Source organism: Pleurodeles waltl, chromosome 8 (assembly GCF_031143425.1).
Source record: "Pleurodeles waltl isolate 20211129_DDA chromosome 8, aPleWal1.hap1.20221129, whole genome shotgun sequence".
NCBI classification, from domain to species: Eukaryota; Metazoa; Chordata; class Amphibia; order Caudata; family Salamandridae; genus Pleurodeles; species Pleurodeles waltl.
The window spans coordinates 1,292,868,974-1,292,896,139 of NC_090447.1; positions in this window are offsets into that span (position 1 = coordinate 1,292,868,974).

Below are 27,166 nucleotides of genomic sequence, written 5' to 3' on the forward strand. Positions count from 1 at the left end.
GCACTTAAGTAACTTATAAGTCACCTATATGTCTATGTCTGTAAAGGTTAGGTGCAAAGTTACTTAGTGTGAGGGCACCCTGGCACTAGCCAAGGTGCCCCCACATTGTTCAGGGCCAATTCCCCAGACTTTGTGAGTGCGGGGACACCATTACACGTGTGCACTACATATAGGTCACTACCTATATGTAGCTTCACAATGGTAACTCTGAATATGGCCATGTAACATGTCTAAGATCATGGAATTGCCCCCTCTATGCCATCCTGGCATTGTTGGCACAATTCCATGATCCCAGTGGTCTGTAGCACAGACCCTGGTACTGCCAAACTGCCTTTTCTGGGGTTTCACTGCAGCTGCTGCTGCTGCCAACCCCTCAGACAGGTTTCTGCCCTCCTGGGGTCAAGCCAGGCTTATCCCAGGATGGCAGAACAAAGGTTTTCCTCTGAGAGAGGGTGTTACACCCTCCCCCCAGCCTCTGGAAATGATTTCTTGGGCACAGATGTGCCCAATTCTGCATAAGCCAGTCTACACCGGTTCAGGGACCCCTTAGCCCTGCTCTGGCGCGAAACTGGACAAAGGAAAGGGGAGTGACCACTCCCCTGACCTGCACCTCCCCTGGGAGGTGTCCAGAGCTCCTCCAGTGTGCTCCAGACCTCTGCCATCTTGGAAACAGAAGTGCTGCTGGCACACTGGACTGCTCTGAGTGGCCACCAGGTGACGTCAGAGACTCCTTCTGATAGGCTCCTTCAGGTGTTAGTAGCCTATCCTCTCTCCTAGGTAGCCAAACCCTCTTTTCTGGCTATTTAGGGTCTCTGTCTCTGGGGAAACTTTAGATAACGAATGCAAGAGCTCATCAGAGTTCCTCTGCATCTCTCTCTTCACCTTCTGCCAAGGAATCGACTGCTGACCGCGCTGGAAGCCTGCAAAACTGCAACATAGTAGCAAAGACGACTACTCCAACTCTGTAACGCTGATCCTGACACCTTCTCGACTGTTTTCCTGGTGGTGCATGCTGTGGGGGTAGTCTGCCGCCTCTCTGCACTAGAAGCTCTGAAGAAATCTCCCGTGGGTCGACAGAATCTTCCCCCTGCAACCGCAGGCACCAAAAAGCTGCATTACCGGTCCCTTGGGTCTCCTCTCAGCACGACGAGCGAGGTCCCTTGAATCCAGCAACTCTGTCCAAGTGACTCCCACAGTCCAGTGACTCTTCAGTCCAAGTTTGGTGGAGGTAAGTCCTTGCCTCCCCACGCCAGACTGCATTGTTGATAACCGCGACTTTTGCAACTTATCCGGCCCCTGTGCACTTCCGGCGGAAATCCTTTGTGTACAGCCAAGCCTGGGTCCACGGCACTCTAACCTGCATTGCACGACTTTCTAAGTTGGTCTCCGGCGACGTAGGACTCCTTTGTGTAACTTTGGGTGAGCACCGTTTCATGCATCCTTGTAGTGCCTGTTTCTGGCACTTCTCCGGGTGCTACCTGCTGCTAAGAGGGCTCCTTGTCTTGCTCTACGTCCCTTCTACCTCCTGGTTCAATTTGCGACCTCCTGGTCCCTCCTGGGCCACAGCAGCATCCAAAAACGTTAACTGCACGATTTGCAGCTAGCAAGGCTTGTTGGCATTCTTTTGGCGGGAAAACACGTCTGCACAACTCTCCACGGCGAGTGGGATCCTTCCACCAAAGGGGAAGTCTCTAGCCCTTTTTGTTCCTGCAGAAACCTCAGCTTCTTCTGTCCAGTAGAAGCTTCTTTGCACCCACAGCTGGCATTTCCTGGGCATATGCCCATCTGCGACTTGCTTGTGACTTTTGGACTTGGTCCCCTTGTTCCACAGGTACCCTAGATTGGAAATCCACCGTTGTTGCATTGTTGGTTTGTGTCTTTCCTGCATTATTCCTCTATCACGACTTCTTTGTCTTTTGGGGTACTTTAGTGCACTTTGCACTCACTTTTCAGGGTCTTGGGGAGGGCTAATTTTCTAACTCTCACTATTTTCTAATAGTCCCAGCGACCCTCTACAAGGTCACATAGGTTTGGGGTCCATTCGTGGTTCGCATTCCACTTTTGGAGTATATGGTTTGTGTTGCCCCTATCCCTATGTGTCTCCATTGCATCCTATTGTAACTATACATTGTTTGCACTGTTTTCTAAGACTATACTGCATATTTTTAGTACTGTGTACATATAACTTGTGTATATTTGCTATCCTCACTCTGAGGGTACACTCTGAGATACTTTGGCATATTGTCATAAAAATAAAGTACCTTTATTTTTAGTTTAACTGTGTATTGTGTTTTCTTATGATATTGTGCAAGTGACACTTGTGGTACTGTAGTAGCTTCACACGTCTCCTAGTTCAGCCTAAGCTGCTCTGCTAAGCTACCATTATCTATCAGCCTAAGCTGCTAGACACCCTATACACTAATAAGGGATACCTGGGCCTGGTGCAAGGTGTAAGTACCCCTTGGTACTCACTACAAGCCAGTCCAGCCTCCTACATTGGTTGTGAAGCGGTGGGATAAGTGCTTTGAGACTACTTACCACTCTTGTCATTGTACTTTTCATAAGAGAAAAATATACAAAACAAGTTCAGTGTGTGTACACATAGCTAAAAAGTTTTGCATTTCCTCTTTTCACTCTTTTCTAAAGTGCTGAAAAGTACTTCTAAACTTTCAAAAAGTTCTTAAAAGTGTAAAAAGTTTTTTTCTGTCTTTCTAAAAAGTTCTGAAAACTTTTTTCTCTTTTTCTATCACTTTAACTCTCTCTAAAAATGTCTGGCACAGGCCAAAATGTTGATCTGTCCACAATTGCATATGATCACCTTAGCTGGAAAGGAGCAAGGAGTCTCTGCATAGAGAGAGGTTTGAGTGTAGGGAAGAATCCTTCCTTGGAATTGTTGCTTAATATGCTTAGAGAACAAGATAAGGCCAAAGGTGCCACATCTGTTGAAAAAGTAGCAAATGGTTCCCAATCTGATCCAGGGACTCCCCCAGGAAAAGATTCAGGAAAGAAAATTCCTAGCCTGCCCATTACAAGACAGTCTAGCATAGATGGTAATGATAAAGAGCCACACCATACAAATAGTGTTGTCTCACATCATAGCAAGAGCATTCATTCTCACCACAGTGGTAGTGATGTTTCTGTTAGCCAAGCTGTTAGGGTGCCCTCTGTAAGGGACAGGTCTCCTTCTGTCCATTCACATCATTCTTCAGTGTCTAAGAATGTCCCTCCCACCCACCAACCCTGATGACAGAATGTTAGAAAGGGAACTCAACAAGTTGAGAGTGGAACAAACGAGACTGAAGCTTAAAAAGCAACAGCTGGATTTGGATAGACAGTCTTTTGAACTAGAGAAGGAAAGACAGAAGTTGGGTTTAGATACCCATGGTGGCAGCAGCAGTATTCCCCATAGTCATCCTGCAAAAGAGCATGATTCCAGGAATCTGCACAAGATCGTTCCCCCTTATAAGGAGGGGGATTACATTAACAAGTGGTTTGCTGCACTTGAGAGGGCCTGTGTTGTACAGGATGTCCCTCAAAGGCAGTGGGCTGCTATCCTATGGCTATCATTTAGTGGAAAAGGTAGGGATAGGCTCCTTACTGTGAAAGAAAGTGATGCCAATAATTTTACAGTTCTTAAGAATGCACTCCTGGATGGTTATGGCTTAACCACTGAACAATACTGGATAAAGTTCAGAGAGACCAAAAAGGAGTCTTCACAAGACTGGGTTGATTTCATTGACCATTCAGTGAAGGCCTTGGAGGGGTGGTTACATGGCAGTAAAGTTACTGATTATGACAGCCTGTATAACTTGATCCTGAGAGAGCATATTCTTAATAATTGTGTGTCTGATTTGTTGCACCAGTACTTGGTGGACTCTGATCTGACCTCTCCCCAAGAATTGGGAAAGAAGGCAGACAAATGGGTCAGAACAAGGGTGAACAGGAAAGTTCATACAGGGGGTGACAAAGATGGCAACAAAAAGAAGGATGGTAAGTCTTCTGACAAGGGTGGGGACAAATCTAAAAATGAGTCTTCATCAGGCCCACAAAAACACTCTGGTGGGGGTGGTGGGCCCAAATCCTCTTTTAATCAAAACAAAGAAAAGAAACCATGGTGCTATTTATGTAAAGTAAAAGGCCATTGGACAACAGATCCCAGTTGTCCAAAGAAAAGCACCAAGCCTCCTACCACTACAACCCCTACTGCTACCCCTAGTGCCAATACTAATAGCAGTGGTGGTGGGAGCAAACCTACTAATAGCCAATCCAAGGGAGTAGCTGGGCTCACTATTGGTAACTTAGTTGGGGTTGGTCTTGTTAGGGAGACCACAGAGGCTGTGTTAGTCTCTGAGGGGGCTATTGATTTAGCCACCTTAGTTGCTTGTCCCCTTAATATGGATAAGTACAAGCAGCTACCCCTAATAAATGGTGTTGAGGTTCAGGCCTACAGGGACACTGGTGCCAGTGTGACTATGGTCATAGAGAAACTGGTCCACCCTGAACAACACCTACTTGGTCACCAGTACCAAGTAACCGATGCTCACAACAACACACTTAGCCACCCCATGGCTGTTGTAAATCTCAACTGGGGGGGGGGGTTACTGGTCCAAAGAAAGTTGTGGTAGCCACAGATTTACCTGTAGACTGTCTACTAGGAAATGATTTGGAGACATCAGCTTGGTCAGATGTGGAGTTGGAGGCCCATGCAGCAATGCTGGGCATCCCAGGGCATATTTTTGCTTTAACCAGGGCTCAGGCCAAAAAGCAAAAAGGAAAGGGAAGCTTGGATCCTGGAACAATGGACCAAGTGCTCCCTAAAGCTAGGGCTAGTAGAAGCAAACCACTTCCTACTATCCCTCCCTCTACAGTGGATTCTACTTCTGAGGAAGAAGAATTCCCTCCCTGTGCAGAACCTACACCAGAGGAGCTGGAAGCAGACACTGCTGAGCTTTTGGGTGAAGGGGGGCCTGCCAGAGAGGAGCTGAGTGTGGCACAGCAAACCTGTCCCACATTAGAGGGTCTCAGACAGCAAGCTGTCAAACAGGCTAATGGGGATGTCAGTGACTCTCACAGAGTTTACTGAGAGGACAATCTCTTGTATACTGAGGCAAGGGATCCTAAACCTGGAGCTGCCAGGAGATTAGTGATCCCTCAGGAGTACAGAAAGTTCCTCCTAACTCTTGCTCACGACATTCCCCTAGCAGGACATCTGGGACAAATGAAAACTTGGGACAGGCTTGTTCCCTTGTTTCATTGGCCTAGGATGTCTGAGGACACAAAAGAATTTTGTAAGTCCTGTGAAACCTGTCAAGCCAGTGGCAAGACAGGTGGCACCCAAAAGGCATCCCTTATTCCACTACCTGTGGTTGGGGTTCCCTTTGAAAGGGTAGGGGTTGACATAGTTGGCCCCCTTGACCCTCCTACTGCTTCAGGCAATAGATTCATCTTGGTGGTAGTGGACCATGCCACAAGATACCCTGAAGCTATTCCTTTAAGGACCACTACAGCTCCTGCAGTGGCAAAGGCCCTCCTGGGAATATTTTCCAGGGTGGGCTTCCCAAAGGAAGTAGTATCAGACAGGGGAAGCAATTTCATGTCTGCATACTTAAAGGCCATGTGGAAGGAGTGTGGTGTAACTTATAAATTCACTACACCCTATCATCCACAAACAAATGGACTGGTGGAGAGATTTAATAAAACTCTCAAAGGCATGATTATGGGTCTCCCTGAAAAACTCCGCAGGAGATGGGATATCCTTCTACCATGCCTCCTTTTTGCCTACAGGGAGGTACCCCAGAAAGGAGTGGGCTTCAGCCCCTTTGAACTTCTTTTTGGTCACCCTGTTAGGGGTCCACTCACACTTGTTAATGAGGGTTGGGAACAACCTTTAAAAGCTCCAAAACAAGATATTGTGGATTATGTACTTGGCCTCAGACCAAGGATGGCTGAGTACATGAAAAAGGCCAGCAAAAACCTTCAGGCCAGCCAAGAGCTCCAGAAGCAATGGCATGATCAGAAGGCTGTTTTGGTTCAGTACAAACCAGGGCAGAAAGTGTGGGTCTTGGAGCCTGTGGCCCCAAGAGCACTCCAAGATAAATGGAGTGGACCCCACACAATTGTTGAGAAAAAGGGAGAAGTCACCTATTTAGTTGACTTAGGCACTGCCAGGAGTCCCCTTAGGGTGCTCCATGCCAACCGCCTGAAACCCTACTATGACAGGGCTGATCTCACCCTGCTCATGGCAACAGATGAGGGACAGGAAGAATACAGTGATCCTCTACCTGATCTCTTCTCTTCCACAGAACAAGATGCTCTTGTAGAAGGTGTAGTTTTGGCTGATTGTCTTACTGCTGAGCAGAAAGACCATTGCATAAACCTCCTAGATCAATTCTCTGAACTCTTCTCTACTGTGCCAGGCACCACTTCTTGGTGTGAGCACACTATAGATACTGGAGACAGCTTGCCTGTCAAAAGTTAGATCTATAGGCAGCCTGACCATGTCAGAGACTGCATAAAGCAAGAGGTCCAGAAAATGTTAGAACTAGGAGTGGTTGAGCACTCTGAAAGTCCATGGGCTTCTCCTGTGGTACTTGTACCAAAACCCCATTCCAAAGATGGAAAGAAGGAAATGCGGTTTTGTGTAGACTATAGAGGTCTCAACTTGGTAACCAAAACTGATGCTCACCCTATACCCAGGGCAGATGAGCTCATAGATACACTGGCATCTGCCAAGTATCTAAGCACTTTTGATTTGACTGCAGGGTATTGGCAGATCAAATTATCAGAAGATGCTAAACCTAAAACAGCATTTTCAACCATTGGAGGACATTACCAGTTCCCTGTAATGCCTTTTGGATTGAAAAATGCACCTGCCACTTTTCAGAGGTTGGTGAACACAGTCCTGCAAGGACTGGAAGCTTTCAGTGCAGCATATGTGGACGACATAGCTGTCTTTAGCTCCAGCTGGGATGATCACCTGGTCCACCTATGGAAAGTTTTAGAGGCCCTGCAAAAGGCAGGCCTCACTATCAAGGCTTCAAAGTGCCAGATAGGGCAGGGTAAGGTGGTTTATCTGGGACACCTTGTTGGTGGGGAACAGATTGCACCACTTCAGGGGAAAATCCAAACAATTATTGATTGGGTTCCTCCTACTACTCAGACTCAGGTGAGAGCCTTCCTAGGCCTCACTGGGTATTACAGGAGGTTCATTAAGAACTATGGCTCCATGGCAGCCCCTCTTAATGACCTCACATCCAAGAAGATGCCTAAAAAGGTATTATGGACAGCAAACTGTCAGAAAGCTTTTGAGGAGCTGAAGCAGGCCATGTGCTCTGCACCTGTCCTGAAAAGCCCTTGTTACTCTAAAAAATTCTATGTCCAAACTGATGCATCTGAATTAGGAGTAGGGGCAGTCCTATCACAACTTAATTCTGAGGGCCAGGATCAACCTGTTGCTTTTATTAGTAGGACGTTGACCCCTAGAGAAAAGCATTGGTCTGCCATTGAGAGGGAGGCCTTTGCTGTGGTCTGGGCACTGAAGAAGTTGAGGCCATACCTGTTTGGCACTCACTTCATTGTTCAGACAGACCACAAACCTCTACTTTGGCTAAAACAAATGAAAGGTGAAAATCCTAAATTGTTGAGGTGGTCCATATCCCTACAGGGAATGGACTATACAGTGGAAAATAGACCTGGGAGTAGCCACTCCAATGCAGATGGACTCTCCAGATATTTCCACTTAGACAATGAAGGCCCATCAGGGAATGACTAGTCTTATTGTCCTTCGTTTGGGGGGGGTTGTGTAGGAAAGTACCATCTTGCCTGGCATGTTACCCCCATTTTTCACTGTATATATGTTGTTTTAGTTGTATGTGTCACTGGGACCCTGTTCTCCAGGGCCCCAGTGCTCATAAGTGTGCCTGAATGTGTTACCTGTGTAGTGACTAACTGTCTCACTGAGGCTCTGCTAATCAGAACCTCAGTGGTTATGCTCTCTCATTTCTTTCAAATTGTCACTAACAGGCTAGTGACCAATTTTACCAATTTACATTGGCTTACTGGAACACCCTTATAATTCCCTAGTATATGGTACTAAGGTACCCAGGGTATTGGGGTTCCAGGAGATCCATATGGGCTGCAGCATTTCTTTTGCCACCCATAGGGAGCTCTGACAATTCTTACACAGGCCTGCCACTGCAGCCTGAGTGAAATAACGTCCACGTTATTTCACAGCCATTTTACACTGCACTTAAGTAACTTATAAGTCACCTATATGTCTAACCGTTACCTGGTAAAGGTTAGGTGCAAAGTTACTTAGTGTGAGGGCACCCTGGCACTAGCCAAGGTGCCCCCACATTGTTCAGGGCCAATTCCCCGGACTTTGTGAGTGCGGGGACACCATTACACGCGTGCACTACATATAGGTCACTACCTATATGTAGCTTCACAATGATAACTCCGAATATGGCCATGTAACATGTCTAAGATCATGGAATTGCCCCCTCTATGCCATCCTGGCATTGTTGGCACAATTCCATGATCCCAGTGGTCTGTAGCACAGACCCTGGTACTGCCAAACTGCCTTTTCTGGGGTTTCACTGCAGCTGCTGCTGCTGGCAACCCCTCAGACAGGTTTCTGCCCTCCTGGGGTCAAGCCAGGCTTGTCCCAGGATGGCAGAACAAAGGACTTCCTCTGAGAGAGGGTGTTACACCCTCTCCCTTTTGAAAATGGTGTGAAAGCAGGGGAGGAGTAGCCTCCCCCAGCCTCTGGAAATGCTTTCTTGGGCACAGATGTGCCCAATTCTGCATAAGCCAGTCTACACCGGTTCAGGGACCCCTTAGCCCTGCTCTGGTGCGAAACTGGACAAAGGAAAGGGGAGTGACCACTCCCCTGACCTGCACCTCCCCTGGGAGGTGTCCACAGCTCCTCCAGTGTGCTTCAGACCTCTGCCATCTTGGAAATGGAGGTGCTGCTGGCACACTGGACTGCTCTGAGTGGCCAGTGCCACCAGGTGACGTCAGAGACTCCTTCTGATAGGCTCCTTCAGGTGTTAGTAGCCTATCCTCTCTCCTAGGTAGCCAAACCCTCTTTTCTGGCTATTTAGGGTCTCTGTCTCTGGGGAAACTTTAGATAACGAATGCAAGAGCTCATCAGAGTTCCTCTGCATCTCTCTCTTCACCTTCTGCCAAGGAATCGACTGCTGACCGCGCTGGAAGCCTGCAAAACTGCAACATAGTAGCAAAGACGACTACTCCAACTCTGTAACGCTGATCCTGACACCTTCTCGACTGTTTTCCTGGTGGTGCATGCTGTGGGGGTAGTCTGCCGCCTCTCTGCACTAGAAGCTCTGAAGAAATCTCCCGTGGGTCGACAGAATCTTCCCCCTGCAACCGCAGGCACCAAAAAGCTGCATTACCGGTCCCTTGGGTCTCCTCTCAGCATGACGAGCGAGGTCCCTTGAATCCAGCAACTCTGTCCAAGTGACTCCCACAGTCCAGTGACTCTTCAGTCCAAGTTTGGTGGAGGTAAGTCCTTGCCTCCCCACGCCAGACTGCATTGTTAGTTACCGCGACTTTTGCAACTTCTCCGGCCCCTGTGCACTTCCGGCGGAAATCCTTTGTGCACAGCCAAGCCTGGGTCCACGGCACTCTAACCTGCATTGCACGACTTTCTAAGTTGGTCTCCGGCGACGTGGGACTCCTTTGTGTAACTTCGGGTGAGCACCATTTCACGCATCCTTGTAGTGCCTGTTTATGGCACTTCTCTGGGAGCTACCTGCTGCTAAGAGGGCTCCTTGTCTTGCTCTACGTCCCTTCTACCTCCTGGTCCAATTTGCGACCTCCTGGTCCCTCCTGGGCCACAGCAGCATCCAAAAACGTTAACTGCACGATTTGCAGCTAGCAAGGCTTGTTGGCATTCTTTTGGCAGGAAATTACTTCTGCACAACTCTCCCCGGCGAGTGGGATCCGTCCACCAAAGGGGAAGTCTCTAGCCCTTTTCGTTCCTGCAGAAACCTCAGCTTCTTCTGTCCAGTAGAAGCTTCTTTGCACCCACAGCTGGCATTTCCTGGGTATATGCCCATCTGCGACTTGCTTGTGACTTTTGGACTTGGTCCCCTTGTTCCACAGGTACCCTAGATTGGAAATCCACCATTGTTGCATTGTTGGTTTGTGTCTTTCCTGCATTATTCCTCTATCACAACTTCTTTGTCTTTTGGGGAACTTTAGTGCACTTTGCACTCACTTTTCAGGGTCTTGGGGAGGGCTAATTTTCTAACTCTCACTATTTTCTAATAGTCCCAGCGACCCTCTACAAGGTCACATAGGTTTGGGGTCCATTTGTGGTTCGCATTCCACTTTTGGAGTCTATGGTTTGTGTTGCCCCTATCCCTATGTGTCTCCATTGCATCCTATTGTAACTATACATTGTTTGCACTGTTTTCTAAGACTATACTGCATATTTTTAGTACTGTGTACATATAACTTGTGTATATTTGCTATCCTCACTCTGAGGGTACACTCTGAGATACTTTGGCATATTGTCATAAAAATAAAGTACCTTTATTTTTAGTATAACTGTGTATTGTGTTTTCTTATGATATTGTGCAAGTGACACTTGTGGTACTGTAGTAGCTTCACACGTCTCCTAGTTCAGCCTAAGCTGCTCTGCTAAGCTACCATTATCTATCAGCCTAAGCTGCTAGACACCCTATACACTAATAAGGGATACCTGGGCCTGGTGCAAGGTGTAAGTACCCCTTGGTACTCACTACAAGCCAGTCCAGCCTCCTACAGTCATGGTGGATGAGATCGTCAGAGTAGAGCCACAGCTGATGGGAGCGTAAGTACAGCAAACATCTATGGCCAGGAAAACAGAGCAATGGCAGAGGATCGTCGACATGGGGGAACGCAGTCAGGAGCTACCCACGCACAAGTGAAGACATCACAAAGAGGTGGAACGACCTCAGGGGGAAGGGCCGTTCCATGGGGTCCAGACAAGACTTGCGGTGGACACCCAGCTCCTCCCCTTGACTTGACATCCTGGGAGGAGAAGGTCTTGGACATCATGCATCCTGAGGGCCTGACTGGAATCATCAGAGAGATTGACTTTGGTAAGGAAGCAATACCCCCCCTGCGCACTAACCACTGCAGTCCTGCATGCCTTCCAAGCACCCACCACTCCCCATTATATCTCAAACCACAAGAATGCACCTCCCACTATGACCCCACCTTCCTACTCTGCATGCCACACCACCCCTCTCCCACCATCCCCACACCAACCCTGGACAATGCACGCTAAACCTTCACTATCTCCTCAACTACGACTCCCACAATCTATCACTACGCACGCCAGATCCGAGTCACACTCACACTACACAATGGAGCACATTCATGGACAATCATCCGACAGCCGACCCCAACTGCTAGCCGACACCGCCTCACTACCTATGGCAATTACACCAATGTCAAACAGCAAACCCACGACTACATATGATGTGACAAGTATGGCCCTAAGCCCATTTAGCATGCAGTGCCTGCATTGCTGCAAATGTCATTGCCATCCCTGGGTAACTAATCCACCCACTGCAAACAGTAAACCATGACACTACAATGACATATAGACGTACTAACTTTCACCCTTTCCATCCACAGCTAACTCTGCTACTGCCACCCAGCAGAGGATGCCAGGGTCAGACAGCCCTCCTCAGGATGAAGGCCCCAGTGTATGTCTGGAGGACGACAAATTGCCTGGGCCATCTGGGCTGACTGACCAGTCCACCCTCAGCAGCCCCAACTGTGGACACCCCGGACTCACCCTCCTGTGTGGCTACAACACCTCAGGTAGCCCCCTCCTCCCCAAACCTGTGTCTCAGGGACCACTCAATTAGAGGTGTGCCCCACAGTACAGGGTCCTGAGTCAAGGGCACTCGCCCCAGACAATGAAGGCCCTGGTGCTACTTGGAGTGGCCTCACTGGGCACAGGCACAGGGGGCAAGGGCTAGTGCGAGGGATGCTGATGGAACTGAGTCAGTCCACTTCCCACCAGCAGGCCCCTGCCATTAGCCAGATCACATCTGAGCCCTCCACATCAGCCTCAGCCAGTGGAAAGGAGGCCCTGCCACAGGACACGCAGGACACCAGCACCCCTTCCCCTGTAGCTGAGGAGCCCCCATGTAAGCGAGGACGTCCAACCAGAGATCCATCCTCCACTGATGCCAAGAGCAAGACCACTGCCAGGAAGTGAGCCACTTCTGGACATACCCCCTTGTGTGTCACAGCGACACCCTGTTGACTGTCCACCGTCATATCTCAATTTTCACATGGCCATCATACTGGACTTCAACTCCTCAAAGGTGGGCTAAGTACTCTGATGATCGCACTCGCCATGACCCCACTCATCAGCCCTTGCACTGGTATAATTCAAAAAAACACTTTTGAGTACAGTTTCTGCATATGTCTTTTTCTACCATGAGTACAAAATATGCAGCCATGGCATGTGTAACTGGCAGACCATTGTCCTACCAATGTATGTGACAGTGCCAGAAGGGGGAGCAATCATTTACAAGTTCAGTAATACAGATAACAGCACCACATATAAAGAAATGGGTACACCCAATACCAACAATGAACACACATCCCTGGTAGCAGCCGTGCACACCTCAGACATTGCTACTGGTTACATAGCATGGCTTTTACACATACCTGTATGTCAGTGGAAATATTGTTGTATTAGCTCTGCTCTGGAATCAGCTCTATCCTCGTCAACCTCCTCCTCGTCACTCCCCATGTCCCCTTCATCAGCCATTGGCACAGCTGCACCCGCCTCAGCATCCAGTAATGGGATTTGACGTCTGAGAGCCAAATTGTGTGACATGGGGCACACTACACTGATCTGGCACACTATTGCAGGTCTGTACAGTAGGGCCCTTCCAGTAAGGCGCAGGCACCGGAATCTGGCTTTCAGCACTCCAAAGGTGCATTCGCTGACCCGTTGGGGCCTACCATGGGCCTCATTGAAACAGTTTTCTGCTGCTGTAGTCGGATGCCTGAGAGGTGTCACTAGCCATGGCTGGTTGGGATAACCAGAGTCACCTGTGTGCACAGAGGCAATAGGCATATTGAAATTTGTAGGTAAATCTGGAAGGTGGTGTAGTGTTCAGAATAAAGAGGCACACATATGACATGTTAGATACCAGTGAGCCAGGCACAATCCCTTTGCAGTGGTGCCATCAGGTGTGGGATGCTGCTGTTCCTCAGAATGTAGGCATCATGCACTGAACCTGGAAACCGGGAAGTCACTTGTGTGATATAGAGGTCTGCGAGACATACCACCTGAACATTGGTTGAGTAGAAGTTTTTACGGTTCCTAAACACCTGTTCACTCCTCCTGGGTGGCACCAGGGCAATGTGGGTCACATCAATAGCCCCTATCACATGTGGCACATGTGCTACAGCGTAGAAGGCTGCTTTCACAGTGGGCAGATCGTCACATTGAAGGAACCTGATATAGCTGCCTATATGTTTGAGTAGGGCACATAGGACATTCTTCAAGGTGTGACTGAACATGGGCTGGGACTTTCCGGCAGCCCATCCTACTGTAATTTGGAAGGACCCTGAGGCAAGGAAGTGGAGGACTGCCAACACCTGTACTGTGGGTGTGATGGCATTGGGATGACGAATACCAGGCCGTAGATCTGGCTCCAACAGCCTCACAAGCTCCAAGATGGTCTGACGAATTGGCCAATAGCATTGGATGACATGCCATTCTTCAAGGGCAGCAAGATCAGCCAGGGGCCTGTCACCATCATTCTTCCACCGTACCTGAGAATAGGAGGGAGTAGCAATCAATATGTGCATAAAGGACTGTGGGGATGCAGTGGAGCTGTGCACAGGTCACTGTAAAACATCCATGACGCACCTCATAAACCCCCCTTTACTCATTGTAGAAGTAAAATGGCAGCCGCCTGTCCTGCATGCACAGGACAGAGGGAAGTAAGCAAATCCCAGTGCGTAAGACATCATGGTGGTAGGCGGTCGCAACCTCCGTGCAACTCCTCATTAGCTAACATGGTTGCCTATGGGAGACAGGAGCCAATGGTGATCACCGCCGGCAGTGACGGTGATGTCGGCGGCGCCCGTGACCGCCATTTCATGTGCTCATCTTCACTTGTCTCCTGGTACTCGTGCTGAGAAGACCTCCACTGCGTGTGCTGCTGTGTTCTGCCATTGGTAGCCAAGATGCCACGTGCTGCAGGGGATAGGGCCCCAGCTTTCTTACAGGAAGAGCTAGAGAAGCTTGTGGAGGGTGTCCTACCCTGTATGCCTAGTTGTATGGGGCACCAGGGCAGCAGGTGAGTCCACTATGATTGTACTGTCTGTGAGTGGTAGGAATTTGGACGTGGGCCTTGGGACGAGGATGAGTGACTTCTGGAAGGACCTGGCTGAGGGCTGTGAGGATCACTGGAATGTAGAAATGTGCTTATGTTCAGGAGATGTGTTGTGTCCAACGCAGTCCGTAAGATGCCACGCTACATGACTGTCTCCTTTTCTCAGTGTCATCCATACAGGTGAGTGCCCATCAGAAGAAGGGGATTTAGGGGGTCATTCTGACCCCGGCGGTCAGAGACCGCCGGGGCCAGGGTTGGCGGGAGCACCGCCGACAGGCCGGCGGTTCCCCGCAGGGCATTCTGACCGCGGCGGTTCGGCCGCGGTCAGATGCGGAAAACCGGCGGTCTCCCGCCGGTTTTCCACTGCCCATGTGAATCCTCCATGGCGATGGAACGCGCTCTGCCGCCATGGGGATTCTGACACCCCATACCGCCATCCTGTTCCTGGCGGGTCTCCCGCCAGGAACAGGATGGCGGTATGGGGTGCCGCGGGGCCCCTGGGGGCCCCTGCAGTGCCCATGCCAATGGCATGGGCACTGCAGGGGCCCCCGTAAGAAGGCCCCACTTTGTATTTCAGTGTCTGCTTTGCAGACACTGAAATACGCGACGGGTGCCACTGCACCCGTCGCACCTTCCCACTCCGCCGGCTCAATTCTGAGCCGGCGTCCTCGTGGGAAGGATGATTTGCCCTGGGCTGGCGGGCGGCCTTTTGGCGGTCGCCCGCCAGCCCAGGGCAAATCCCAAAATACCCTCAGCGGTCTTTCGACCGCGGAGCGGTATTTTGGAGGGGGAAGTCTGGCGGGCGGCCTCCGCCGCCCGCCAGACTTAGAATGACCCCCTTAGTGTGCCATCACCAAGCAAGTGCAGACCATGGGGGTCCATGCCCCGTGGAGCACCCACTCCGGGAAGCGGTGGGAGGATCTGAGACGCTGGGCGAGGAACACCGGTGAGGCCCAGTTGGGGACGTCCTGCCAATGAGGGAGGGGTGCCTTTTGGACTCTGACCCCCCTTTATGTCCCACATTTTGGCAGTGGCATACCCTGAGGTGGATGGGTGCTTGAGGGCAGCACATCAGCCACAAGGGTGTGAGTTCACATTCGTACTTAGATTATGTGGAGCATGATAGGTGCAGCCTGTGCAGTGTGTGAAGGCTGTGGAATGTGTGGTAGGTAGCTACTGTCGGACTAGGCTTGGGACTAATAGAGGCTGGATGTGGTACATCCATGTGTTAAAATGCCTTGCAGGATGTGAGTTGAGGTTAACGTAACTGCTAAGTAGTATCAATGACAACGGTGTAGTAGATGAGCAGGGTATTTGATGTGGACAGGGTTCCTGCTTCTGGAGTTCACACACATTGTATTCCCAACTATCCAAACAGTGTTGCTGGGGCCATATCCCTCTCTGCTGTCTGCTGGTATGTGGTCTATGTGTAGTCTGTGAAGTCTGAGGTTTCACATCTATATGTGCATGGGTTCTGTGGCTGTGCAAGCATGCCTCCAAGCACATTAGTTTGGGTCTTGTGATCGTCAAGAGCCATGACCCAATGGGCTGGTTCTGCCATGTTTTCAGGGTATGGCTTTCATCCTGTACAGGACTGAATGTGTGTCAGCAAGAGTGAAACTCATGTGCATGACTGAGGTGGCATGCATGGGCTGTTATTGGAGTGGCATGTGTGAGTGAAGGCATGGCATGTAATGACATGGCATTAGAGTATGTTGTAGTGACTTGTGTGTGGCTGTTGTGCTGGCATTGACCAATTGCTCCCTGTCTCTCTTTCTCCCACCCTGTCTCTCACTGCACCACCCCCATCCTCCTCTGTCTTTGTGTGCATCAGCATCATCTGGCAAAGGAAAACGGGGCACCCGCGAATGGGGGAGCTGCATCCCACGGGACCCAGGAGGCTTATCCCAGTGGAGCCGAGAGGACCACTGGGACAGAGGGCAAGTGGAGCACCACAGGGGAGACAGGAACATCTACACCATCATCAAATTCTTCCTCCTATGACGACTTCCTGGTGGTGGTGGAACCTTCAGGCCCTATGCCTGCACCATCCATTTCTGCCAAGACCCCTTACCAGCACCGCCCTCCCTGTAGCTCCCCACCCAGTTGCCTGTGCTCGCTCACCTGGAAGGGTGGGCATCTCCTTCACCCCAGGCACCTCTGCCCCTGCCCCAGTCAGCCCTGCTGCCCTCATTGAGGAGGCTATTGACCTCCTAAGGTCCATCTCTGTTGGGCAGACAACCATAGTGAATGCCATCCAGGGACTGGCATCCCAGATGCAACAGTCAAATGCATTTCTGGAAGGCATTCACGGTGCCCTGTCTGCCCTTCAGAGATCGTTTCAGGCTCTTTCCTCCTCATTGACGGCAGCCAATGTTCCCAATTCTTCCATCCCCCCCTCCAACTAACTATTCCCACTCCCACATTCCTCTCCCATTTCCCATCCAGAGCACACTTTCATTCCAGCATGCATCCCCTCCAACAGACCCAGAGCACAAGGACAATCACATGCACCACAAACGCCACCACCGCCATACACACACCCACCATTCAGATGCACACACAACATCCACTCCCTAGACTGACTCCCCCACCTACTCCCCCCTCACAGTCACATCGCCACTCACACCTGCAGACACATCATCATCAGTCCCAGGTCCAGCCACAAGTGCCGTCACTGCCACCTTCACCAAAACAGCAGACCCCCCCATACATGCACCCCACACACCACATCTGCATGCACCACAACAGTCAACACAACCACATGCAGCACATCCACCCTACCTCCACACATCACCCCAACATTCATTCACACATCCCCCCTGTCATCTCCCTGTGTCTCCTCCACTCCTCCTCCCAGTACACCTATACACACACATAACATACACTCCTGCACCAGCACACAAACCACATCCACGTACACACCTGTCAACCATTCCCTCTCCCTCCACTCCCAAACGCCTTACCCATGACCTACCCGCTGCCCCTGAAAAAAGGTTCATCCAGGAGTATTCCTTCTTTCCGTCCTCTGGTCCAGTCCCTGTTCCCCCCAAACGCCCTGCTACCCTTGCCAGACCCCTGCCTTCGACCTACTTGTACTCTGGGTTGAGCTATGCCCCACGGACAACAGTCTGCAGTGCTGCCACTACAGGCACACCTGCTCCTCACACCTTCGGCCCTGGTAGCACTCCATCTGGGTCTCCTGCTATCGTGGCCTCCACCGCGTCCCACCAAAGAAGGCAGGTAAGAGGGGGCAAGGCTAAGGTGTCCCCCGAAAGCAGACAGTAAGGAGGGAAAGCCTAAGAAGAAGAGTAGGGACCCTCCATACAAATCCTTATCACACACACCCCTAACCCCCCATCCCTGAGGTGCCTGCATGCCCCATTAATGCCCCTGCCCTGTGGAGGTCTGCACATTGCAGTCAGGAGTCAAGTTGGACACTCCTCATATGCCCAGTATGCCCGGAACATTTGGACATTCATGCACTGGCCCTTGTGGCATTTTGTAAATAGTTGTTTTATTTACTTATTTTATATTTCTAATTATATTTATCTACAACGGCACCGTTGGTGTTGATGCTACATAGCTTGTCCTGGCTTTCCTTGCACATGTATGTGTGGTGACTGTGCATTTGTGCATGTGTGTATATACTAATGTCCTTCCCTCGAGTGTGTGCTAGGCTGGGGTACTTACGGCTGGTGTCTATGTCGGAGTCGCTGGTCTTGGATGTCAATGGCCAGCAAGAGCATTAGAAAGACTTACAATTCGCGTGCCAGTGCCTGTGTTACAGAAGATGGGTGCTTCCATTTATGTTGTTTGTTTCCTCCATGGTTTTTGCAGCTGTTAGACCACTATGGAAGTCCTGGCGGTGTGCAACCCTGTAATACGGTGGGTGGAAACTGTCTGACCACCGGCCTGAAGAAGCCTTCCGCCGGCAATAGCGGTCCATCCACAATGGCGGTCCGGACGGAAACTTGACTGTGTTCTGCAGGTGCCTTCCCAGTACTCGTAATATGGTGGTCTATACCACCAGGCCCGCGGCGGTCCACTTACTGGCAAACTCGTAATGAGGGCATTAGCCTTGTGCACCATATATGTGATATTGATTTTGGGCTTGTAATTAAGCTTTGAAACTTTATTTGGTTTGGAGTTTGATTTAGTGTTTAAATTGTTTATGGTGTTTAGTATTGATTGTGATATAATGTCATTGATTTGAGATTGACCACATCTAAAACTCTCTTGTGCCCTGATTTCTCACATTGTTTGACCATCTCTTCGATATATATCTCTTACCCTTTCGTGCTCACTCTTTCCTACTTCTGCAGCCTGTCTTCCTCTCCGGTTTCCTCTTTGCCTACCAGATGCATATCAATTTCTAGAGATGAGCACGTACATAACAATAAACATGTTAGCAGCTGTCAGGATCAATACAAGACTTCTGATCCTTTACTAAATATATGGAGATCCATAAACACATAATCATTGGGAGTAGATAAAGACAACATGAATAGAGTTCAACAATGATTAATTCCATATGCAAGGATCAAAGTCTAATATGAACATGGATCTGTCATCAGTCACTGACAACTGGGATGCTTGGCATCGTTTTGCGTCTGGGAAACTGATGAAATCTATGCTGCTGCAGTTTACATTCTGCTTGCCTGTGCATGCACATTTCCACAGGAATGCTTTAAGAACGTTAATGTTAGACAGACATGGGCAAATAATCGCCCATGTATCAATACGACCCAAACATGTTCTTGTATGTGGTACTGCTGTTCCTACGAATCGATGAGTGCATAATGTTTTACATAATGTAATTCATGTTGAACCTCCCTACAATCATACAGCGTATCGAAAAATCCCAGTACATCCATCTTCCTTGCATTACCTTATCGTTATGACAACAGCTATGCTAAGTGAATAGAGGATGGGTGCAATATGTATAGAAAAAGTGAGATTTGAACATATATTTTTCCAATTCGGCTTAGCGATAAACAAAACCAGCATCCTTCTTCCCCAGAATTCCATTTCATTCTTTTTTCCACGTGTTTTAATTTCCCCCAAGAAATTTGCTTCTCAGCCCCCTATTTTGGGAGATAGCACTTCACCCGGTAAATATCGATACCCACTGGTTGTGTTATTTACCGGGCACTCCATTCTGCATTCTGTGCCTCCAGAATGGGGTTTAGAGTTTTATTATCACGTTTTCACCTGTTCGGAGACGCAAGACTCAGAATGTGTGCTTCCCCGTAAAAATACATCCTGTTTTTACCTTCCAACATTTGTTTTGGGGAAAAAGTGGTATTAAAAGACCACTTGTAATTCTGATTACTGTCGAATGTAGATTATCAGGTCTTATTTGCTTGAGTGTTCCAGTTGTACTATTGTGCGAGGAGTAATCGGTAAGGCTTTCATTTTGTGCTTGTTTTGTGGCAGAAGCCTGCCAGTGGAGACAGTGATCCCGTTATTTTATGGATCACATCGCAAACTCATTGTGAGCAAGATACAACTAAATAATGTATCGGATGTTTTAGTTATCGTCGTTACACGGATGCCTTTGTAAACACATTTGGCAGTCACTGCTGAGTCACTGCTCATTTCCTGAAATAGTCTTTCAAGCACATTGAGGGGCATATTTATATTCTGTTTGCGCCGAATCTGCGTCAAAAAGTTTGACGCACATTCGGCGCAAACCCTGCCCCATATTTATACTTTGACGCCCGACCCCGCGGACGTCAAAATTCCACCATGTGCGTCATTTTTTGGAAGGGGGAAACTGCCTTGCGTTAATGATATGCAAGGTAGGCGTTCCCTTAAAAAAAATGACTTTAAGGCCCGTGCACCTTATTTATACCCCAGCGTCATTTTGACGCACAGGAGGGGGTGGGCCTTAAAAAATGTCGCACAGGTTGTTGTGCGCTGTTTTTTAACACCTGGGTCAGGGCAGGCATTAAGGGATCTGTGGGCTCGGAAGGAGCCCAGAGGTGCCTTCCCCTGCCCCCAGGGACACCCCCTGCCACCCTCGCCCAGCCCTGGAGGACACCCAGGGAAGTAAAGGTAAGTTCAGGTATGTACTTTTTAACTTTTTTATTAAGTGGCATAGGGGGGCCTATTTTGGGCCCCCCACATGCCACTATTCCCAATGACCATGCCCAGGGGACATAAGTTCCCTGGGCATGGCCATTGGGCAAGGGGGCATGCCTCCTGTCTTTGCTAAGACAGGAGTCATGTCAATGGGGGTTGTGCATCAAAAAAAATGGCGCAAGACCGGTTTGAGGCCTGATATTTGCCTCAGACCTGACTTGCACCATTTTTTGACGCACAACCCCCATTTTCCCATACGCCGGCGCTGCCTGGTGTGAGTCATTTTTTTTACTCAGACCAGTCCGCAGCACCGGCTAATGAAATTCCATAAATAAGGCGCCCGCATGGCCGGTTGGAATGGCGTTAGCTGGCGGTAAAATTTTTGAATTCAAAAAGTGTAAATATGGCCCTGAATGTGCCAAGTGGCTTAACAAAACTGGAGGGGGTCCCCCCTGCAAGAAACATGGAGGAACCCTTTCCTGGTTCACTCAGGAGCTCCTGGGCTAGTGTGCTGAGGGGACCCCCCTGGAGCTGCGGGGATTTTGTTACACTACTGGCCAAGCCTCAGGGCCTGTTTCAGGGCAGTGCAACTGGTACCACCACGACAACCTCGAGGGGCGCTGTGTTTTGAAATATTTTATGGATTAAAAACACTTCCTGAAGAGTTCTTTGTGTGCCCAGCACTTTTTAGGCAGTAATAAACATGTCAAGATAACTCTGGTGATAAATGTACCTGCTGGAAAGAGATATGTCTTGTCTAGCAGGTCCGACTCATCATAAAGTAGCACAGAGGGTTATGTACATGCTACAAAGCACCTGTAACTTGCATGTCACAGAATTGTATTATATGTAGATAGCTCAGTGGGTTACTACTTATGACACAGAGATCTTTTTGTTCCTTGTAGTTCTTAAGTTACCACAGCACAGTGAGCTATGAATTGTCATTAAAGGGAAGAGATGTATACAAACGGCAAGGCATATGTGTTTTTCCCTGGCTTTCATTGTTGAAAAGGGATTGCTTGGGGCGTGTCATCTGAAGGATCTCAAGGAACCCGTGCAAAGAATATTTTGCCACCCCTGTCCCCATTCAGAACATTCTTTAATTTTATTATCTATTTTCTGCTAATACAAGCCTACAACATGCCAGACAAAATTGAATTACACTTTAACTTTCGCTCAAAAATGGATACAACTATTTCCTTGGACTCCAAAGTCCCCAAATATGACAGAGGGTAGATAAAGGCAGAGATAGAGATAAGCAGCAAAGGTGTGATAGAGTAGGAGAAAGATCACATTTACAGGGGGGCCCTTGGAAAGTTGGGGTCTGAGGCAATTGACTACTTTGCTCATGCCATAAAAATCTCTGTGTTTGATTTGATATACATTCTTATGATTAACAACAACCTCAACCACTGTATTATGTTTTATATCCTTGAGTTTGTGCTTCTCAAGACCAAACATTCTTAAAATATATTGACTAATAATTAAGGATGACACACGACTCCTACACGTTGTAGTCCTCATTGTCCTATGTGTCATTTCCTATACATTGATTTACACACTTGTATGATTCATTGGCCTCTGTAATATGTATGTGACAAAAAGTGCTCTGACACCATACATTGGTATGAGCACCGTTATAAGGGAGGATAAATATGTGTGCAAGAGGAGCTATTACTAGATGGGGGACACCCTTGTACAGTGGTAGTGAGGGTATCTGTGAGGAACAGGCACCAACAAAGATTTTTGCCCTAGGCACCACCAGTGCTAAAGCCACCCCTGCCAAGACTGATGGGCATAACACTGGATAAAGCAGTGGATATCTAATCTGGAAGTGTATGTGGAAGTAGAGCCAGACACATTTAAATAGTCAGCATAACATATGTGCCTTTTCATTTTGGTAATATCTTTTAAGCGCCACCGTAGAGGGGGTGGGCGAGCTGTGGGGGCAGAGGAAACAGGAGTTAATGACAGGGATGGCATCCATTTATTTAAAATGGCGTATTACCGGGAATTATGGCATGATTAAAACATTTCTATACATCATAGGAAATGTGGTTCAGTCGCAATTATGTTAATTGTCTATGGGCCAGATGTAGCAAAGGTTTTTACCCATTCTGTGTCTATGGGAAAAAGTGCTCCTATATATGGCCCTATATGTGTAAATTCATTTTTAAAGAGGCATATTAATGGCCACTAGTGATTGACAAAATATAAATCGGAAAAACTTTTAACGCTGGTTTGATACGTAATGACAGTGCTGCAGAGATGTGTGTGTGTATTATGTCTCCCATGTCTGTATCTCAATAACTGAGGAATGTGTCAGTCCACAGGATGCTTTGTCAAAATGAGCAGCTTAGCCAGTAGCAGGAATGTAGGAATATGTTATATATAAGTAGAAAGGCAAAGACAAATCTAAAAATAGTAATTAACCATCTGTGAACATGCTGTAGTTAATTGCACGGATGTTAAAAGATTACCAGAGTCAGGCTGACAAACCACAACCAATAACACACCCTCTAAGGACTTAAGGTGAAAGGGATAAAGTAGGCTGTACCTTTCTGTTGTAATGGCCTTTGAGTACCTTGCAGCTAGCGTTTTGTGAATTGGTGATCTGGGTGGTATTCCATAAATATTAACTCAAAATATTGTCTATCCATACTATGATCAAAATATAGTAACTACACGAATATCACGGGCCAATATGTCAAAATAAGTATATCATATGTTTTGCTCTTTTACTATAATACTGAGGTTTAAACTATCTTTTAATATTGTATTTTAATAAGTATTTACTTGTATTATATAAAAATGTTATTTTAATATATGTCATTGTGAATGTGTTTCAATTTGTTTTGAATGCAAAGGTTCTGACAAACAGGTTAAGGTCAGTCATCTCACGACTTGCCCACAAGAATCAAATTGACTTTGTCTCACGCTGGTCATCTAGGAATTGCCTCTGAACACTCCTTCACTTACTATGAAAAGTGAAAGATGATCACGAGGACCCTCTGACCTTTTCATTAGAAGTTGAGATGACTTTTGATTTGTTGGAATGGAGCTGCATGTTCCAGAGCCTGAAAAGTGCTCACCTGGGGCCAGATGTAGCAAGGCATTAGCGCCTCGCAAATGGCGAAAAACGCTGTTTGCGAGGCTCTAATGCCTGCGCGCGATGCAGAAACACATTTTGCGAGTCGGAACCGACTCGCAAAATGTGTTTCCAACTCACAAATAGGAAGGGGTGTTCCCTTCCTATTTGCGACTCGCACCGCGATGTAAGCTGATTTGCGACCGCGCAAATCCACTTGAAGTGGATGGTAACTCATTCGCAAACGGGAAGGGGTCCCCATGGGACCCCTTCCCCTTTGTGAATGATCACAAAAGTATTTTTTCAGAGCAGGCAGTGGTCCTATGAACCACTGCCTGCTCTGACAAAAACCGAAACAAAAGTTTTCGGTATTTTTTCTAAGTGCAGCTCGTTTTCCTTTAAGGAAAACGGGCTGCAGATAGAAAAAAAACTGCTTTATTTAAAAGCAGTCACGGACATGGTGGTCTGCTGTCTCCAGCAGGCCACCATCCCCGTGAGTGCCTAGACTCGCTATGGGGTCGCAAACTGCGACCCACCTCATTAATATTAATGAGGTGGGTCTTGCGACCCCATAGCGAGTCGCAGAAGGTGTCTGAGACACCTTTCTGCATAGCAAATTGCGAGTTGCAATTTGCGAGTCGGAAGGACTCGCAAATTGCAACTCGCAATTTGCTTTCTACTTACATCTGGCCCCTAGGTCCGTATCTTGTTAATAAAATCAAATGGCTACATAGCAAACCAGTTATGATTGTCTCTTACAATGTCTTCACCTGAGAAACGTTTAACATATATTATGGCACCCACTCAGGATTCTGTCTGTCACCTTGGTTCTTCTCTAAAGACTTGGAACCACTGGCCACTGCAATATGGCAATATGGGGAAATCAGGGCACCCTTACTCAGGCAGAGGAACTAAAACAACTGCTATATTAGGAAGATTTTTTGCTGATAATTAAAAATCATTATTTATCAATGCAGAGCCGATGATACTTCACAGCCTCCTGTCAACAGATGGTGTGCCCTAAGCGATCAGAACAATTATAAAGGGGAACTTCAGCCTGTCCACAGGCTGCAGAGAGTATGTACTATGCACATCTACAACGTTATGCATGCCCCTGACCAGCTGTCTCTATCAGCATTCATATCAGCACTAAATGGGCATTGATATCATTCTGGATTGTTAATTGTGACATATTCCATCTGAGTTCCAAAGATATTGCTGCTTTCTCTGGAGTAAGCCTTGATTGTGAGATTACAAGCATTATTTAGAGATTGGTGGGTAAAATATTATGTTTAGATGTGAACGGTATCCCTTGTCTGTACTACATGTGCCATAAGATATAATGCACTCGCACATTGGTGATGGACTACCCCATCAGTTAAATTCAAAATAAGGCTTTGAGTCTAGAAAAGCATAAGAAAGAAGGGAGTATGTCGATAGACAATTGAAATGCTACAGTGCTTGGGAACCACAGAGGAGGACCGGGTCAAAGCAGAGGAAGAGGACCTAAGACAGGCAGGGACAGGTGCAAAGATGTGACTACATTGCAACCATTAAGAGAACATCCCTACAAGACCAAGCCTGAGCCTGGGCCCCCAACAAAGCCCAGGTGCTAAAAAGCTGTAGGGTCCAGTCCCAAGAAGGGACTGTTGCATCACATATAAAAATTCTTAATTAGAAGAAAACCTGTGCCCTCATCAATGTACTCTAATTTATTATCACAATTCCATTGATTAGTGTGCTTGTGATGATCCCCTTCCACTCATGGGTGATGCAAAATCTAACACCGTATGCACAAATAGAAAACTACACACATACCCTTAAGCACTAACTTCAGGTATTGAGAGTAGTCTCCACTTCCTTAATCAATATTATCGTAGTTTCATTTCATCCATTTTAATAATCAAAAAAGCTATATTTTCATGAATCCTTCATTTCATTTGTATTTTGTTTCCACAGTGTGACAAACTTCCAGGTGGGTAACCACTTCATTCCTTAAATTCCATCAATAACAGATGATTTTACAGTCCTCTGCTTCACCCATCCCCAATTCATTTCAAACCTCAAAAGCATTTTGTCAGGGATAAAGTATACTAAAATCCGAATAAAATAGCAAAATTAAATATCCTGCATGTAGAACATTTAAGAAATATTTTTCAATTGTAAGTTTAGATTAACTCATAAATTAAATAATCAAAATCCGCACTTTACATGAAAAGCAGATGCTTATTTCTTGCATATCAGCATCCTTTCTAATCATCAATTTAAATCAATCTGACACAAACCAATATGTACTTAAATCAAGTGCTATCCTTCAACTTAAGGTATGCGTCCATGTAGTTTGCCTAATATTTAAACAACATATGAATATAAGCTCATTTTCATAATGGTGAATGCGTGCTAATCAGTTTTGAAGCATTCTTGAAATACAGTGCTCATTAGGCAATGTGTTAGAACCCTGGTCCATCCTTCACAAGTACAAGACTAACCAAGAGATATAAACCCATGTAGAATAACATGGTAAAATGAGAACAGCGTCTTGACTAATGGATAGAACAATATCAAACCAGTGGCAAATCTGCACATGCATGTGGCGGTAATACCGCCAACAGGCCGGCAGTAATAACTATGAAATTATGACCACGGCAGAAACCACTCAGACAGACAGCCACTTTAACACACCAACTGCCAGGGCGAAATCAACAGGCACCATGGCTGAAACCGCCTACAGCCAGGTGGAAAACAATGTTCCGCCCACTGTATAATGACACACCAACCCGCCACCTTTTCCTGGGCGGTACCAACAACATCAAAAGCCTGGTGGAAACACTGCACAGAAGTGAAAGGACTAACCATTAGAGACTCAAGGAAGGCCCACACCACCATGGAGCCCGAGTTGCATGTGTTCCCCATGCTCTTCTACGTTCTGCTCCACTACAAACACGAACACCGGCAAAGACAACCACGGTGAGTACTGCCGCCTAGCACACAGGGGAGGGATGGAGGAAAAACAGAGTGACACACACACGCAACATCCCCACCCCCAATACTATACACACAAGCAGATGCAGCAACAAAACATATATACCCAGTACCCCTCAGGTGGTGCTGCTGGTGGAGCTGGCAGTGGAGGGGGGAGGCTCCAGCCCATTCCCTGCAGCCTCGGATGGCTGCCCACTGGGGCTGCTGCTGGTGGTAGCGGTGCTGGCAGTGGTGGGGGGAGGCTCCAGCACATCCCCTGCAGCCCCGGACAGCTGCACCACCATGGTTGGTGGTGGGGGCTCCGACTGAGTCCCAGCACCAGGCCCCTTGTCTCTACTGCCTGCTGTTGCAGGCCGCTTGCCCTTCATTCCTGCAGTGGGGCTGCCTCCTTGCCCTTCCCTACTGCCTCCTTGCCCTTCCTTCCTGCAGCTGGGGCTGCCTCCTTGCCCTTCCTTCCCCCAGCTGGGGCTGGTTCCTTGCCCTTCCTTCCTGCAGCTGGGGCTGACTCCTTGCCCTTCCTTGACACACTTGGGGCTGGCACCCTTTCCGTCTGGCTGGCTGGTGGCCGGGATCCTTTCCCACCTGAAGTAGTTGGGGACAACTGTGTGGCTGAGGTGCTTGC